The sequence below is a fragment of the Nycticebus coucang genome, chromosome 4 (assembly GCF_027406575.1).
Source record: "Nycticebus coucang isolate mNycCou1 chromosome 4, mNycCou1.pri, whole genome shotgun sequence".
NCBI classification, from domain to species: domain Eukaryota; kingdom Metazoa; phylum Chordata; class Mammalia; order Primates; family Lorisidae; genus Nycticebus; species Nycticebus coucang.
This window is the reverse complement of record NC_069783.1, coordinates 120,135,791-120,150,478: the sequence shown is the minus strand read 5'-3', so window position 1 is coordinate 120,150,478 and position 14,688 is coordinate 120,135,791. Positions and strand designations below refer to the sequence as shown.

Genomic DNA, 14,688 nt, shown 5'->3' with positions numbered 1-14,688 from the left:
GTTTCTCCAAAGATGACTTGTGAGTTTTTATTTTTGAATAGTATTGTAACATATTTTAAACATACCGTGTTTTAATTTATTGTAGTTTTTTTTTTTATATTTGAAATTTCCTTTCTTTGGTCCATAGAAGTCTATTCAAGTGGCTTCTGAGTCCTTTTGACATGACTTTGAGTAGTCACTGATACAACCCTTACTTTTTGGTATGATAAGATATTCTAGGTTTATCTTGAACATTTTATGCTCCTGATGACCCATTTTACTATGGAATTATAATTCTTTTAGTTGGGGCATAGTATTTAGAGACCACAATCTGAGCACTGGGGATTGTGATTGCTACTAATTTAGTCATTGTTTCTAGGCCTTTTCAGTAAATAGACCTAGATACATATGTCTTTTTTTTTTTTTCTAATATAAAAGACATAATAATTTATCCTAATACTTGGCAATTCAGGTTTAGGAATATATGGTTTTTACTTAATACTGCCATTTTTATCTGTCTGTACCTTCTCTTTTCCTATGCCTTAAGTTCTGGCTCTCAAAATAATTTATTTGCTTTATCCCATGTTACTCTTGAATAACACTTCCATCAGCATTACCAGAAATGCTAAATTTTTGGTGTTCTTGTCAGTTACTGATAAATACTCAATGTGTTGTTCAATACTGGGATATATACTGAGAAGTGCATTTTCAGACAATTTCATTGTTACATATTTAACACAAACTTAGATGGTACAGCCTATTGCTCCTAGGCTATAAATCTGTACAGCATGGTAGTGTACTGAATACTGCAGGCAGTTGTAATGCAAGGGGAAGTACTTGTGTATCGAAATGCATAAAAGGTACAGTAAACACGGTTTTTTTTTTTTTGAGAGGCAGAGTCTTACTTTGTTGCCCTGGGTAGAGTGCTATGGTGTCACAGCTCACAGCAACCTCAAACTTGTGGGCATAAGCAGTTCTCTTGCCTCAGCCTTCCAAGTAGCTGGGACTATAGGCGCCTGCCACAATGCCCGGCTATTTTTTTTAGAGATGAGGTCTTGGCTCTGGCTCAGTCTGGGCTTGAACCTGTGACCTCAGGCAATCCACCTGCCTCGCCCTCCCAGAGTGCTAGGATTACAGGCGTGAGTCACTGTGTCTGGCTAAAAATAGTTTTATATCATAAGGGACTGTCATATGGTATGTGGTCCATCTGTTGACCGAAATGTCATATGACATGTGACTTGTATGTGTGTTTTTTACAGGTTTTATTTGTTCTTAGTATATATTTCATTAAAAATGTACCTTTACCCACTGTGCTTTAAAGTTGCTCTGAATAATTCCTTTCATGGTTTTGCCACCATCTGGTTATACAATGACGTAAATTTCTTTCATTTCACTTTTGATTTTTATGGGTTTTATATAAAAAATTTATGTAATTATGAAATGTGGTTCCAAAGTCAAATCTACAAAACAAGGCATATATGAAGAAGTCTAGCAAGAACACATTTTCTTTTCTAACATGGTGAACAGTGATCTCTATAGAGGATGCAGATTTACTTTTGTGTTTTGTCTTCTTCCAGGATATTTAAATAGGAATAGACACATGGTTGCAAATCAGTGTTTCAGTAACTTTTTAATGCTTTGGATCCCCAGAGAACTGTAAGTAAAGAGAGGAAGAGTGTGTTTAAAAAAAAAGGCTACTTGCCATTTTCCCAACTATGATCCTTTGGCTTCCTAATTTTACATATTGTTACAGGCTTTTTCCATTTCTGTAGGTTTTCTTCATCCTTCTTCACTGATAGATGCTCATTCCTGAGACTGATGTCTTGAATGTATTGGTGTAGATACAGTAACTTCTGTCTTGTGCTAAGAGGAAGCATCATTTTTCTGTTCAAGTGGTATAGCTTGGTTCTGTTAGCTTGTACTTAAGGTAATGTTTTAGATGTTCCTTTTGGTTGACAACTTTTGAAATGTAATAATACCTAAGTATCTCTTTATCTGCTGAAGTGAATCCCCACAAGTATAGTTGATTTCTTAATTTTGTCTAATTTATCATTGCTGTTTGAAGTTTTTTGGTTTTTATACACATAAAACAAAAAATTAAGTATTTCCTCATGCAGCATATTTTAAGTTTTTTAAAGAAGAAAACATTGTCCTTATATTAAATGTATTTTTTATACAGTATTTAATATGTGTGGCTATGATTATCCCGGTGCTGAAGTTTTTATTTCTTTAAAACATGAATTGTTATGACTTTCTTTGACTCTAGGAATGGTAGAAGATGGATTTGCATGAAAGGACAGGGTAGGAAAATAATTGGAGTCAGTCTTGAGTGGATGAGATTGATGGCCGTTTATCAGAATTCACCTATTTTTCTAATTGTTTGTACCCATTTTATTCTTAATGCTCTGGTAGCTCAGGTGTTGGCCAAAAAAAGCAGGGAGGAGGGTGCCTGAAGTAGAAGAGTCTAGGAAAAGGAGTCAGCATTTCTTTAAAAAGACCTTTAGGGTAGAACAGTTAAAGAGGGGGACAAGGAAGGAATATTACAGTGAAGAGCACATGTCTTTTTTTCCCCTTGAGACACAGTCTCACTCTTTTGCCCTGGGTAGAGTGCTGTGGTGTCACAGTTCACAGCAACCTCAGACTCCTGGGCTCAAGGGATTTTCTTACCTCAGTCTCCCAAGAAGCTGGGACCACAGGTGCCTGCCACAATATCCAGCTGAGTTTTCTATTTTTAGTAGAGATTGAGTTCAGGCTGAACTCCTGAGCTCAAGCAATCTACCTGCCATGGCCTCTCAGAGTGCTAGGAGTATAGGCGTGAGCCACCATGCCCTGCCAAGAGCCCATGTCTTTCTCCCAGGTAGCTGTTGAGAAGAGGACTAGTTCTATTTGAGTGTCCCTGAGTGAAAAGAAACTAGGAAGAAAGAAGTAAACAAGAACCACATAGAAAAAAAACTTTTTACAGTGTATCTTTTTGAAGTACCATCTCATTTTTCATGTGTTATCTGTATACATATTTAACTGATGTTTTGAAGTGCTCCTGAAGTCAGAACTCTAGAACAAATGGATGAAGAAAAAAATATGAACAGGCACAGGCTTATGTCTATAAACCTAGCACTTTGGAAAGCCAAGACTGGAGGATCACTTGAGGTCAAGAGCTCAAGACCAGCCTGAGCAAGAATGAGATCCTTTCTCTACAAAAAAGTAGAAAAATTAACCAAGTGTGGTAGCATGCATCACACTTGAGGTGGGAGGATTGCTTAAGCCCAGAAGTTTGAGGCTGCAGTGAGCTGTGGTGTTGTCACTGTACTGTAGCCCATGTGAACCAGTAGATTCTGTCTTAAAGGAAAAAAGAAAGATAAAATCTGACTTCTCTCTCTCTCTACTGGCAGATAACTTTGCATTTTCCATCACTCTTTTCTGAGTTCTTAGGCTTTGGCAGCAATATGAAGATCAACCTCCGTGTCCCAGAAGGGACAAATAAGGGACAAGTAAATATAATTACTCCCACCTGAGTAATTATATTAAGAAGGAGGCTCTGTGTTGTGGGAGGAAAGGGTTATTAACTTCCACTCATTGTTAGGAACAGTGAGAAGAAATAGTGAAGAAAGTGGTATTAGCGAGTGCTCATTGTGATCACTACTTTTTATTTTTTAGGAGCAATATTTTGCAATTCTTTCACATAAACCATTTCATAAATTCTGACAGGAATCACTTCCTATTTTTTTGCCAATTTTGAACTTTGGCTGGGTTAGTTTATGAAAGTAAAACAGCTAACTGAGGTCTACAGATAGGATGAGGAAGTTTTAGGATTAAGGGCAGGAGCCAGGTCTATGGAATATAGTAGGTCATAGTGAGATAAGGGTAGACCAAAAGAAGACACATAAAGTGGAGAGTGAGATAAAGGATTAACTGGTAGCAACTAGTGGAATTTACAGTAGCGAGTGAAACCAGGTGTGTTAAAAGTCAGGGCAGCAGAACACATGGTGGAGGCAAGGCAATTGGTGAAAAGCTTGTATTTAGGAATTAGAACGTCCATCTACACTGGAAAAGGATTTTTTGGGAGAGCTGGCACACACCACCTGCGGTATGGACACTGAGACAGCAGTCTGTTACCAGGAAGTTCTTACAGGTTCTCTTAGGCAGTAGCTGCTCCTAGATGATAGCAATCATAGAAAACAGCAGTTCACTGTGTACATCTGGCAGCTCCTGACTCCTGAGCAGCTGGTCTAATTCACTGGAGTTTTATGGTAAGTTAGGTTCTATTACAGTCTCTTCTTTTTCAAAGTAGACTGATTTCTAGATCGTGGTCCATAAAAATCTCAATCTCTTTGTGTGCAGAAATTTGGAGTTAGGTTGACTCTTGGAAGTAGATAACTAGATAGTTGTGATAGAGCACACCATTGACATTTGGAAGAGATGTATCTCGAAGCCTCCCAAAAGTCCCACTTGTGCAAATGCCATTATGACATATAATTTTCCTCCATAAAATAACATTTTGTCCTTGCTGGCCCATTCATCAAATATATTTATTTGTTCACATGGCTTTTTCTTGTTTCTTACTAAGCATATGGTTAACTGGTTCATTTCATAAGTCTGACTGATTACCTAATGACTTTCACCCTTACATTTTTGGAACGCGAGTGGTTCCTTAAACCTCTTAACTTTTACTAGAAGCTGTAGCTGTTGGCTAGTTTTTTATTTTTATGTTCATTTTCAGTTTAAAAAATTCTTTTAAAACAATAGCTTCAGGAAAGTTAACTGTGTTTCTGGCATCAAGCAGAGAAAAATAAGTATCACCACAAAGTAATAACATTGCACCTACAGAATGTCACAGCTTTAAGGACTGACAACATATGCAATTAGTTTTAAACATAACTTGTGAAACTAAATTTTACATGGAACACTAAGTATAAAACTGTGACTGTTCCTGCTTAAAGATGATATGAAAATGTTTGTCCTGAGGTCTCTGAAACTTTCACAAAACCAGAAGTGTTCAGAGAAATACAGTATGAAGGCCATTCATTAATCTAGGCTCCCCTCCCTGTTTTGCAAAGGAAGAAACTCAGAGTAGAAAATTCTGTGTTGATTTTTGTGGAAAACAATCATGAAATAAATTTGAAAATTTCAACAAAGCCCATTCATCTGCTTTCCTGATTTTTAGCTTTAAGCCTTGACAAGAACTGGAATGCTTTTGTAAAATTTGGTAATTTTTCTTTGAGCCCTCTTTTGCCAGATTTTCTTACCTTCTTGAGAATCTTCTCTAACTTTACATTTACTCCCCAGCCTTTTGTGAGAAGGTACTTTTAGTTTTCCTGAAGCATTAAAATTGCCTTATTGAGCAGGACTTGAGTGAATCTGTGGAGAGATGCTGACCATGAAGAATCCCAGAGGCTGGGGGCAGAGTTAGAGGTTGGTGGTTTGTAGGGAGATTACGGGTTCCTTGTGTAAACAGGCAGTTTAGAAATGAGTAAAGCTAAGGCAGCAGCAGTGAAGTAAATTGCTTAAAGTCATGCAGCTTGTTAGTGGCAGAGTCAGAATTGCAACCAGATCTGCACTTTTTCAAATATTTCCTTCGTCTTTTTTTTGCCTCCACCTGTTGTCTGGATAGCTATAATATTTGAGAAGATATAGTGTTCTGTTTCTCAAATAGGTGACATTCATCCTTAAGTTTAAGACTTAGGTCTTATAAATTGGTGTTTTTCTTTATCTTTAAAAATATCTTAAGCTCTGTAAAAAGATTGTGCTTTGAACGAGAGTGCTTATATCTGCCAAAATCATTATCGAGATTCTCTAGTCATTTATTTTCTTGAAATTGAAATGAAACTTTCTGAACACAGACTTACTGAATATGGATTTCAGAACCATAATAATGCTTCTTGCCTCTGCAGATTCTGAATTGATCTGAGTTTGGCAGTGAATTATGTATGTGTTATTTTAGGAATTTTGCACATGCCCTGCTTTAAACCACTGATTATTTTTGTAAAATGCTGTTGTGTGGATTTGGCTCATTCCATTGACGCTGAACTCATCAGATGGCTATATTGTCTTCTAGGAATGTGACTTGAATTGATTAAATGGCATAGGCAGCAACATCTGTTTTGTAAAACTAGTTTAGTTTCCTAAAACTTTAAAATTTCAAATTTATAGCTTATGGATACAATAGAGCATATTTCTTTAATTCTGTCAAACAATTTTTATGGAGATTTGATAGATTTGTTTTAAACTTATTTTTAACCTATTGTTTTTATAACTTGTTTTCATTTTCAAGGAAAAGTCACATTAGCAGTGTTGGATGAGTGGCTTTTAATGTTTTTAGGTCATTTATCCATTTGAGGATCTGCAGAAAACTTTGGACCATTTCCTAGGGAAAAAACACCTATGCATATGCACTTAAAACTTTGCATGAAATTGTGGGGAGGTGAAATTCCCTTGTGCAGATTTCCTGAATTCTGTGTCTTGCTATTTGATGTACTTTGCTTCCCATATGTTTGCTGTTAAATACACTAGTAATGTTGCTACCTAGGTACTAAAATTGCCTGCCTTCAAACACAGCTTATAAATTTATACACTATTTGGATCACCATTTTAAAAATAAAATATTTCATGATATTGATCTGTATATGTACCATTTTTATTATTGTCACATAACACATAATAACCTGTGTTATTGTCTGTTTTTATTCTTTTTCCTCATTCTTACAATTTCTTTTTTAGTCAAGGGAACATATCCATCTCAGGACTTCTTTATTTATTATCACAACTCTTATTTGGAAACATTTGATAACTAGAATTTATAAATAATTTTTATGAGATTATAATACACATATACTTGCCTGATTTTGATCTTGTACTGGTTCTTTCTTCTATGCTTTCTGTGTGCAATATTTTCAAATGATATTTTCATTTTGGGTTAGAGTACTTAAAAAAAAATCTGGTGGAGATAAGTTCTCTCATATGCGAGGTTACTATATTTGGTTGCTCCATTCGTCTTTGTATAGTCACTTTTCTTTTTCTTTTTTGAGACAGAGTCTCACTTTGTTCTTAGGCTCAATCGATTTTCTTGCCTCAGTCTCCCAAGTAGCTGGGACTATAAGCGCCTGCCACAATGCCTGGCTAGTTTTAAAGATGAGGTCTTGCTCTGGCTCAGGCTGGTCTCGAACTTGTGAGCTGAGGCAATCCACCCACCTCGGCCTCCCAAGTGCTGGGATTATAGGTGTGAGCCACCACGGCTGGCACTTTTCTTTTACTGTATGGACTCTTGCCTGTGGCTTCAGGTGTAGCAAAGGCATTTACTAATTAATCTTGTTCCTAATTAATCTGTTCTTCTTTTGTAACCTCCTGACTCCAGATCTGAACTGTATTTATTTTAAACTCAGAAGATGGGCCCATTTGCCCTCCCCACCCCTTTTGTGTTACATTATAACAATTGTTATTACAATATTCCAAATATTTTGTAAATAAAGGTACATTTAGCTGTAATTTCCCAATTCCTGTTTGTATGGTGACTGTGAGAGTGACTTTTGGGACACCCTGTACTATGTGATGGGGATTTTTAGGATATTATCTCCCATCCCAGCTCTTTATTAAAAAATTTTTTAACTTGTTGACTGGTATCTTTTAGCTTATTAATTATCTTTAAAACAATTCAAATTTATTGATTACAAAATAAATTGAAACTCAGGAAGAGTACTATCTTTGAAGGGTGTTCCTATATAGTTGGTGGGTTTCATGCATGGGAACTGTTTGATTAATGTGTTTCTTTCCCTCCCAGTGTAGGCTCATTGAGGAGTCTACACACTGTGAATACTCTTCTGGTAGTTCTGTTAACATAGTGCCCACAAAATAATTAAGCAACAATTTAGCAATAGCTAGTTGAGTGAATTCAGAAGAGTTTTATAATTTAGACTTGAAAGATTTTTTTTTCTTTTTTTTTAATGTTTTAAATGATTTTTGGACCTACAAATGGTATTTTACTAGTGTGATAATTTATTGTGATTGCAATTAATGTCTTGGTTTAGCATCATTAATGCAATGTGTGATAAGAAAAGTGGCTATAGTATGATGAATTGTTAACATTATAACCAGTAAAAGTGCTTTGGAAATGGTGAAGACTTGTGTGGTTACTGTTGCTTTTTTTCCCTGGTCTATGAAGTACATGCAACACTTAAAACAGGGAGAGGATTGATGTCACTTTATTAAATCTTGTGTTGGTAAGAGTTTAATCACATGTGACTTTGGTAATAGGCTCCTTCAAGTGTGCATGTGCGGCCCCCTCCCTTTTATTTCAACCAGGACAAAGTGTATTGGCTCTCTGCTGATTTAAATTATATTATCTAGAAAATAGGCTAGCATGGAAAATGCTCGTAAACCTTGAACTCAGAATTATTTTCCTGAGGAAATATGTCTTTCTCACTGATGCTCTTTAGTCTAATAGTTTTAGTTGATTAGCTTCTTAAATGTTAGAAGTGTGGTTATGGTAGCTATATTTCTCTTTTTAAAAATTTTTTTAATTATTACAAGTACATATGCAGCAGCATGGGAGAAAAAAAGTTGAGACCAGATGGTGATACCGGGTCAATGTTATAGTTCTGACCTAAGTAGGAGAAAAAGATAAATAATTTAAAAATAATTTTTTTTTGTCATAGTTCTCTAGTACCTTTTTGTTCCCTTTTAACATTCAGTAAAAAATTATTGGGTTCTTGGTGTGTGCAAGGAAAAGTAACAGATATGTCATGTTTTGATTGTCCACCATATGTAAGTAAACACTATTCTTGCTATTTTTATTGTTAATGAGCTTGTGCTTTCGTAGGCATTTTCTGAGTTAACGTTGTCCTATATAAAATTTCTTATCAAAGTAAATTTTTGCTTTTATGTGAACATGTTAATTTCTTTTGGCCTTCTGTGAAAGAGAATGGATTGCTAGGTGATAAATGCCAACTTAAAATGTTATACTCCTTTGATTAAATAATAATAAAGTGTTGCTTTCTAATTTTCATGATTTTTAGCTAGTAGCTGCTGAGTAACTGCTTTTGAAGCAGTTGGAGCTCCTGTTTTCGTTCTTAAAGAATATCTTACTGATGAAAATAGAGTAGTGGTTGTGCTAACTGACTGAAGAATGGACACAATGATAAAGCAGAGAACAGAGATAGAGTTCCTTATGGCCATGGGCCAAAGGCCTACAGACATTTGCAGATAACCTAAGAAAAGAGTATGGTGTGTTTCTCGCCTGCCGGATAACTGCCTGATCTGTACTTGTTAGTGAAACCAACCCTTCTGCTGTGTACACAGTTCCATTTTGGCAGCAAAGCTGCAGGACTGCTGCTGTGCTTTCATCCCCCGGAACTCTGTAATTTTGGGGAATCTTATGGGTAGAGGGTTAGACTAAAGTAAAGTGAATACGCTGTTTATCACCAGCAAAGAATATAGTTTGATTTTTAGGGAGAGACACTGATGTTTTTACAATTTGTATTTTAGGCTTAGGTGGTTACAGTTCAAATTCCTATAGATCTTTGAAAGATTCTCATCAAAATAAATTATTAATGTAGATAAATTGATACACTTTTATATTTTGAAGTTTTGTCTACATAACACTAACATTAAAGCACTGTTATTAATCCAAGTGCCTCCAAACATAACAAAACTTTAACCAGCTATGTATCTTAATCAGTTCTGAACCACCAAAAAGAGTTAAAATTTTCTAATATAAATGCATCTTAAATTATCAGCACTATTTCTTTTCTAACTACATATATTAAATTTAGAGGCAAAGGTTAAGACAGTTTTTTTGATTAAATAAATTATTGTTGGTAGGACTAGTTTTGCTTTTTGTTTACATATTTGGTTTTAGTTACCAAGTTTTATTCTTTGCTGGATATCCTGTTATTTAGTTCTATAATCTACTTTTCTATTACTCCTCTACCCTAATCACAAGTTTTATTACCACAATTTTGGAAAGAAAGCACTTGTCAATCTCATACCTCATTTCTCTGGGTATAGAAACTGAATCTTAAGGACTATTGAGTTGTAGCTGAAGACTTGGACCAGTCAGACATTTTCATTACCTGCACCTTGTTTATTTGCTCTACATTTCAGTTTTCCTCTATGGAAACACCCAGAGGGACATCAGTGGTGTTCTTGGGTAGCAAGTATGCTGTACAAATTTTGGTCCTTCAAAGTAAGATCAAGTTTAAAAAAACTTAAAAAAAATGTGATTTGAGGGCGGCACCTGTGGCTCAGTCAGTAAGGCACTGGCCCCATATACCGAGGGTGGTGGGTTCAAACCCGGCCCCGGCCAAACTGCAACAAAAAAATAGCCGGGTGTTGTGGCAGGCGCCTGTAGTCCCAGCTACTTGGGAGGCTGAGGCAAGAGAATTGCTTAAGCCCAGGAGTTGGAGGTTGCTGTGAGCTGTGTGATGCCACGGCACTCTACCTAGGGCCATAAAGTGAGACTCTGTCTCTACAAAAAAAAAAAAAAAAAATGTAATTTGAAAGTTAGCTGAGTTACAGTAGCATTTTTTCCCCTTGCCACTGAAAGTTAGATTATTAGATTATAATTCTTTGTTTGTGTAAGATTTGTTATACTGTTTATGTATCGGGATGTTATATGATTCAGTGTGATAATTTTTTCTCTTTTCTGATATAAGGTTAATCTCTTCCTGTTGCCTCTCTGCTTGTTCTGAAACTGCTGTTAAATATATACATGAATCTTGTTATTTGGCCTTCATAGTATGTATTTTTAAAAACTCTTTGTCTTTGCAACTTCCTGGTTAAATTCTTCATTATTATTTCATTAATTCCTTTTCAACATTTCCAATTTAAACTTTATTCCTATTCAATTTTTCGTTTTCATTACTTATTTTAAAATTATTTAAAGCTTATTTTAAATTAAATTATTCATTTTGAAACTAATTCTTTTTCAGTTTTACCTCATATTATTTTACTTGGTTTTGTTTTGTGATCAAATTCCTTTTATAAAAGAAATCTTTTTTTTTTTTTTTTGCAGTTCTTTTTTTGGCCAGGGCTGGGTTTGAACCCACCACCTCCGGCATATGGGAGCAGCGCCCTACCCCTTTGAGCCACAGGTGCCGCCCCTATAAAAGAAATCTTAAGCATTTTCTGTTATTTATCTTTTAGGAATTAAGCATACTATTTTCAAGTATTGTTTTTGAATTTTTTTCTAAAGCATACTATATCAGGTATTTTTCAGACTTTTCTGTTTCTCTCTTTCTCTCTCTCATTTTTTGTTCTTTGTAAAAATATTTTTTTAGAGACAGGATCTTAGCTCACTATAGCCTCAAACTCTTGGGCTCAAGTGATCCTCACGAATAGCTGGGACTGCAGGTATGTGCCAACATGCCTACCTAATTTATTTTAAATTTCTTGTTAGAGATGAGATCTCACTAAGGTGCCCAGGCTGATCTGCAACTCTTGCCTATAGCAACCTTCCTGGCATTAGCCTCCCCAAGTGCTGAGATCACACGTGTGAGCCATTGTGCCCGGCCCACACTTTTCTGTTTCTGTTTGTATTGGAAGGGTTTTTATATTTCAGTTGCTGTGCCTTGTAGACTGTCTCATTCATTTTCTTCATGTCATGGTTCAGTTTGACTGGGAATTTCTCCTACCCTTGACCATCCTTTCCTATCTGGTGGTTTTGCAGATGTTTAACTGGATCTTCCTATTGAGTACCTCCATCCAAAACCAGATCTTAGTTTGGCAGCTCAGGGCATCTCTTTGTGATGTACCTTTGTCTTTGTTCCAGTCAGCCAGGTTGTTGGATGGTGTGGCTCAGACTCTAATATTCTCACTTTCCTAGGCACTCAGCTTCTGAGAAGCCGTATTTCCTAGAAGGACATACAGTCACTTTATGCCTAGGTCGCTGTTAGCAGTTCATTTTCAGCCCACTCTCAGCCTTAGTCCCTTATCTCCTTTTATTCCTGTTGCCATAGGACCTGAACTAGACTGCTACTGGTATCTTTCTTAAACTGGAGCACAGCCAGCACACATCTTCTATCCATTTTACTGTTAATGTGTTTCTGTTTCATGGTGATACTGGTCTTTTTTCTCTCACTTCTTATTTTAAATGTGGGCATGTCTTTAATTTCTCTTCCTATATTTTATCCATACAAAGTATTTGGGGAAGGTGGGTTTTTAAAGCAATTTATGATGCTATCTTGATAGGAAATCCTGAGGCTTATATGTTCCATTATAAGTAAGGTAACTTTTCAAAATGTAGAATGTTCTATTTCTAGCTTTTTTGTAATATTTTAGTCATAGCTAATATTTAACACTTGTGATTTTTCTAAACAATTTTATGAATCTTTTTGTATTCTGTGGTACATACAGATATTTCCCCTTACGCAGTTTAGCCAAAATTTATTTAGCTTTGTTGGGTTTTATATTTTTGCGGTATTTCTGAATGTGGTAAAGGTGAATTTGATCAAGTGTGAGGATTTGCAAATGAAGTAGTCCTGGATGATTTTTACTCTTCCTGAAATGACTAGGAAATATACCCTGTCCTTAAAAAAGGTGGGGGTGTGGGTATAAGCCGAGTTTCTTTTTTTATTTCCTTTCCTTCCACTTCCTCTTCTCCTTCCCTTTCTCTATTGTCATTTACGTCTACCTTTATTAAAAATAGAGATAGAAAAGATTCTGACTGAATGATCTTATTTATGTTCTGGTTATTTGTAGTTTTGTAATTTATTAGAGGGCTAGAAAGTTAATTGGAGGTTTTAATAATGAGGGTGTGGTGGCTCATACTTTAATCCTAACACTCCGCAAGGCCAAGGCAGGTGGATTGCTTGAGCTCAGGAGTTCGAGACCAGTCTGAGCGAGAGTGAGACCCTGTCTCTACTCAAAATGAGAAACGGAGGCAAGGGGATTGCTTGAACCCAAGAGTTTGATTGAGGTTGCTGTGACCTCTGATGCCACAGTACTCTACTATGGGTGACAAATTGACACTCTGTCTCAATAAAAATGAAATTGAACTATGTTCTAATGTCTACTTACTAATTACTCTAACTAATCATCTTCAACCCTAAAGCTTCTCATCGAGTTCACTGTTAAAAGTTTTTCTTACGAGACTCTTGTTAAGTGATTGGTTTACTTTTTGTTTTTGAGACAGAGTCTCACTATGTCATCCGTAGTAGAGTGCTGTGGTGTCACAACTCACAGCAACCTTAAATTCTTGGGCTTAAGCCATTCTCTTGCGTTAGCCTCTCACAACGTGCCTCAGCCATAATGCCCGGCTATGTTGTTGTGGTTGTTGTTGATTAGCAGGCCCCGGCCGTGTTCAGATCCGCCAGCTCCAGTGCATGTGGCTGGCGCCCTAGCCACTGAGCAATGGGTGCCAAGCCGATTGGTTTACTTTTGAATTGCATTTTTCCTCTGGACAGAGGCAATTCTTGATTGTCATTCCCACCGTTCTTTGATTTCCTTCTCTTGAGAAGTAGGTATGTATTTTTTATTTTTTTGTGCCTTTTCCTTTAATTCTGGGAACTCTGATTATTAGGAATTCTTCCTCATCTTTTTTATTTTTTGGAAGGGGATTATTGGTGATTAGGAGGAGCTGGTTTTCTTGAGAGGTTCTCATTTACACTAAATCTTCATCTTGACTTGATGATGTATTTAGATAAACTATTTTAGAATTGTTTCTGGAGAAAATATTGAAAAATAATTAGATGGCTCACATTTCAAGTTATTTATATATTTTTGGACACAGAGTCTCACTCTGTCTCCCTAAGTAGAGTGCTGTGGCATCATCATAGCTCACGGCATCCTCAAACCCTTGGGCAGAAGATCCTCTTGCCTCAGCCTCCCAGGTACCTGGGACCATGGGCACATACCACTACTCCAGGCTGATTTTTCTATTTGTAGTAGAGATAGTGTCCCATTCTTGCCCAGGCTGGTCTCGAACTTCTGAGCTCAAGCAATGTGCTCTTGGCCTCCCTGAGTGCTAGGTTTATAGGCTTCAAGTTTACTTGTGAAATAATAATATGTAGATCTATTCTCAGTTGATATTTGTGTTTAAGTTAAAGTTTAGATATTTAGTTTCTAAGACAAAGCATGCATAATATAGTACTTTTATTACATTGAAAAATATTTTTAATTCTTTTTAAAGTTAATAAGTAAGTTTCAAAGTTATTTTTAAAAACTTCAGAGTATTACAAATGTTTTTGTTATGTGGGTTACTTTTGTTTGAACTCTAGTCAATGTCTAGTTCTGTGACTGTTTCCATCCTTTATTGGTTGTTGAAATTTGAGGTTCTTGAACAATATATCCTTTCATCTTGGCATAGATTAGTATTTTCCCTTTACTTTTTTGCATGAATAGTTATCCTCAAACTACTAAAAAAACATGCCTTTAGAAATGTGAAATTGGTCCTGTTAGCCATAATATAATTAATTTTTCCTTAATGTTTAGAATTTTTTTTTAGGACTAAATATAGCAGCTGTGACATGACAGTGATTTTATAATTTGTTAATTATGTTATGTAGAATGTAGTACTGGTGAGGAGCCAGTAATGTTGCACAGATTATTGTCCTGAAAAACCACCAGTAAATTCAGTGAATTAAGAGAGGAAAGTGACACTATTATTGGCACTCTGAAATTCTGCAGGGACTTACATTGTAGCTAAAATCAACCCTATCTTCTTGCTGTGTTCAAGAGGCTTTTCATTGATTTCTGTTGACAAGAAAAACCTTTTTTAACTTA

At 36.0% G+C, this 14,688-nt stretch overlaps 1 protein-coding gene across 1 annotated transcript in view; it reads left to right on the top strand.

The window, feature by feature from the left end:
• The window catches only part of MED13L (mediator complex subunit 13L), a 332,646-nt gene that overhangs the window by 70,143 nt on the left and 247,815 nt on the right, over window positions 1–14,688 (top strand). The gene's annotated exons all lie outside the window — the stretch shown is intronic.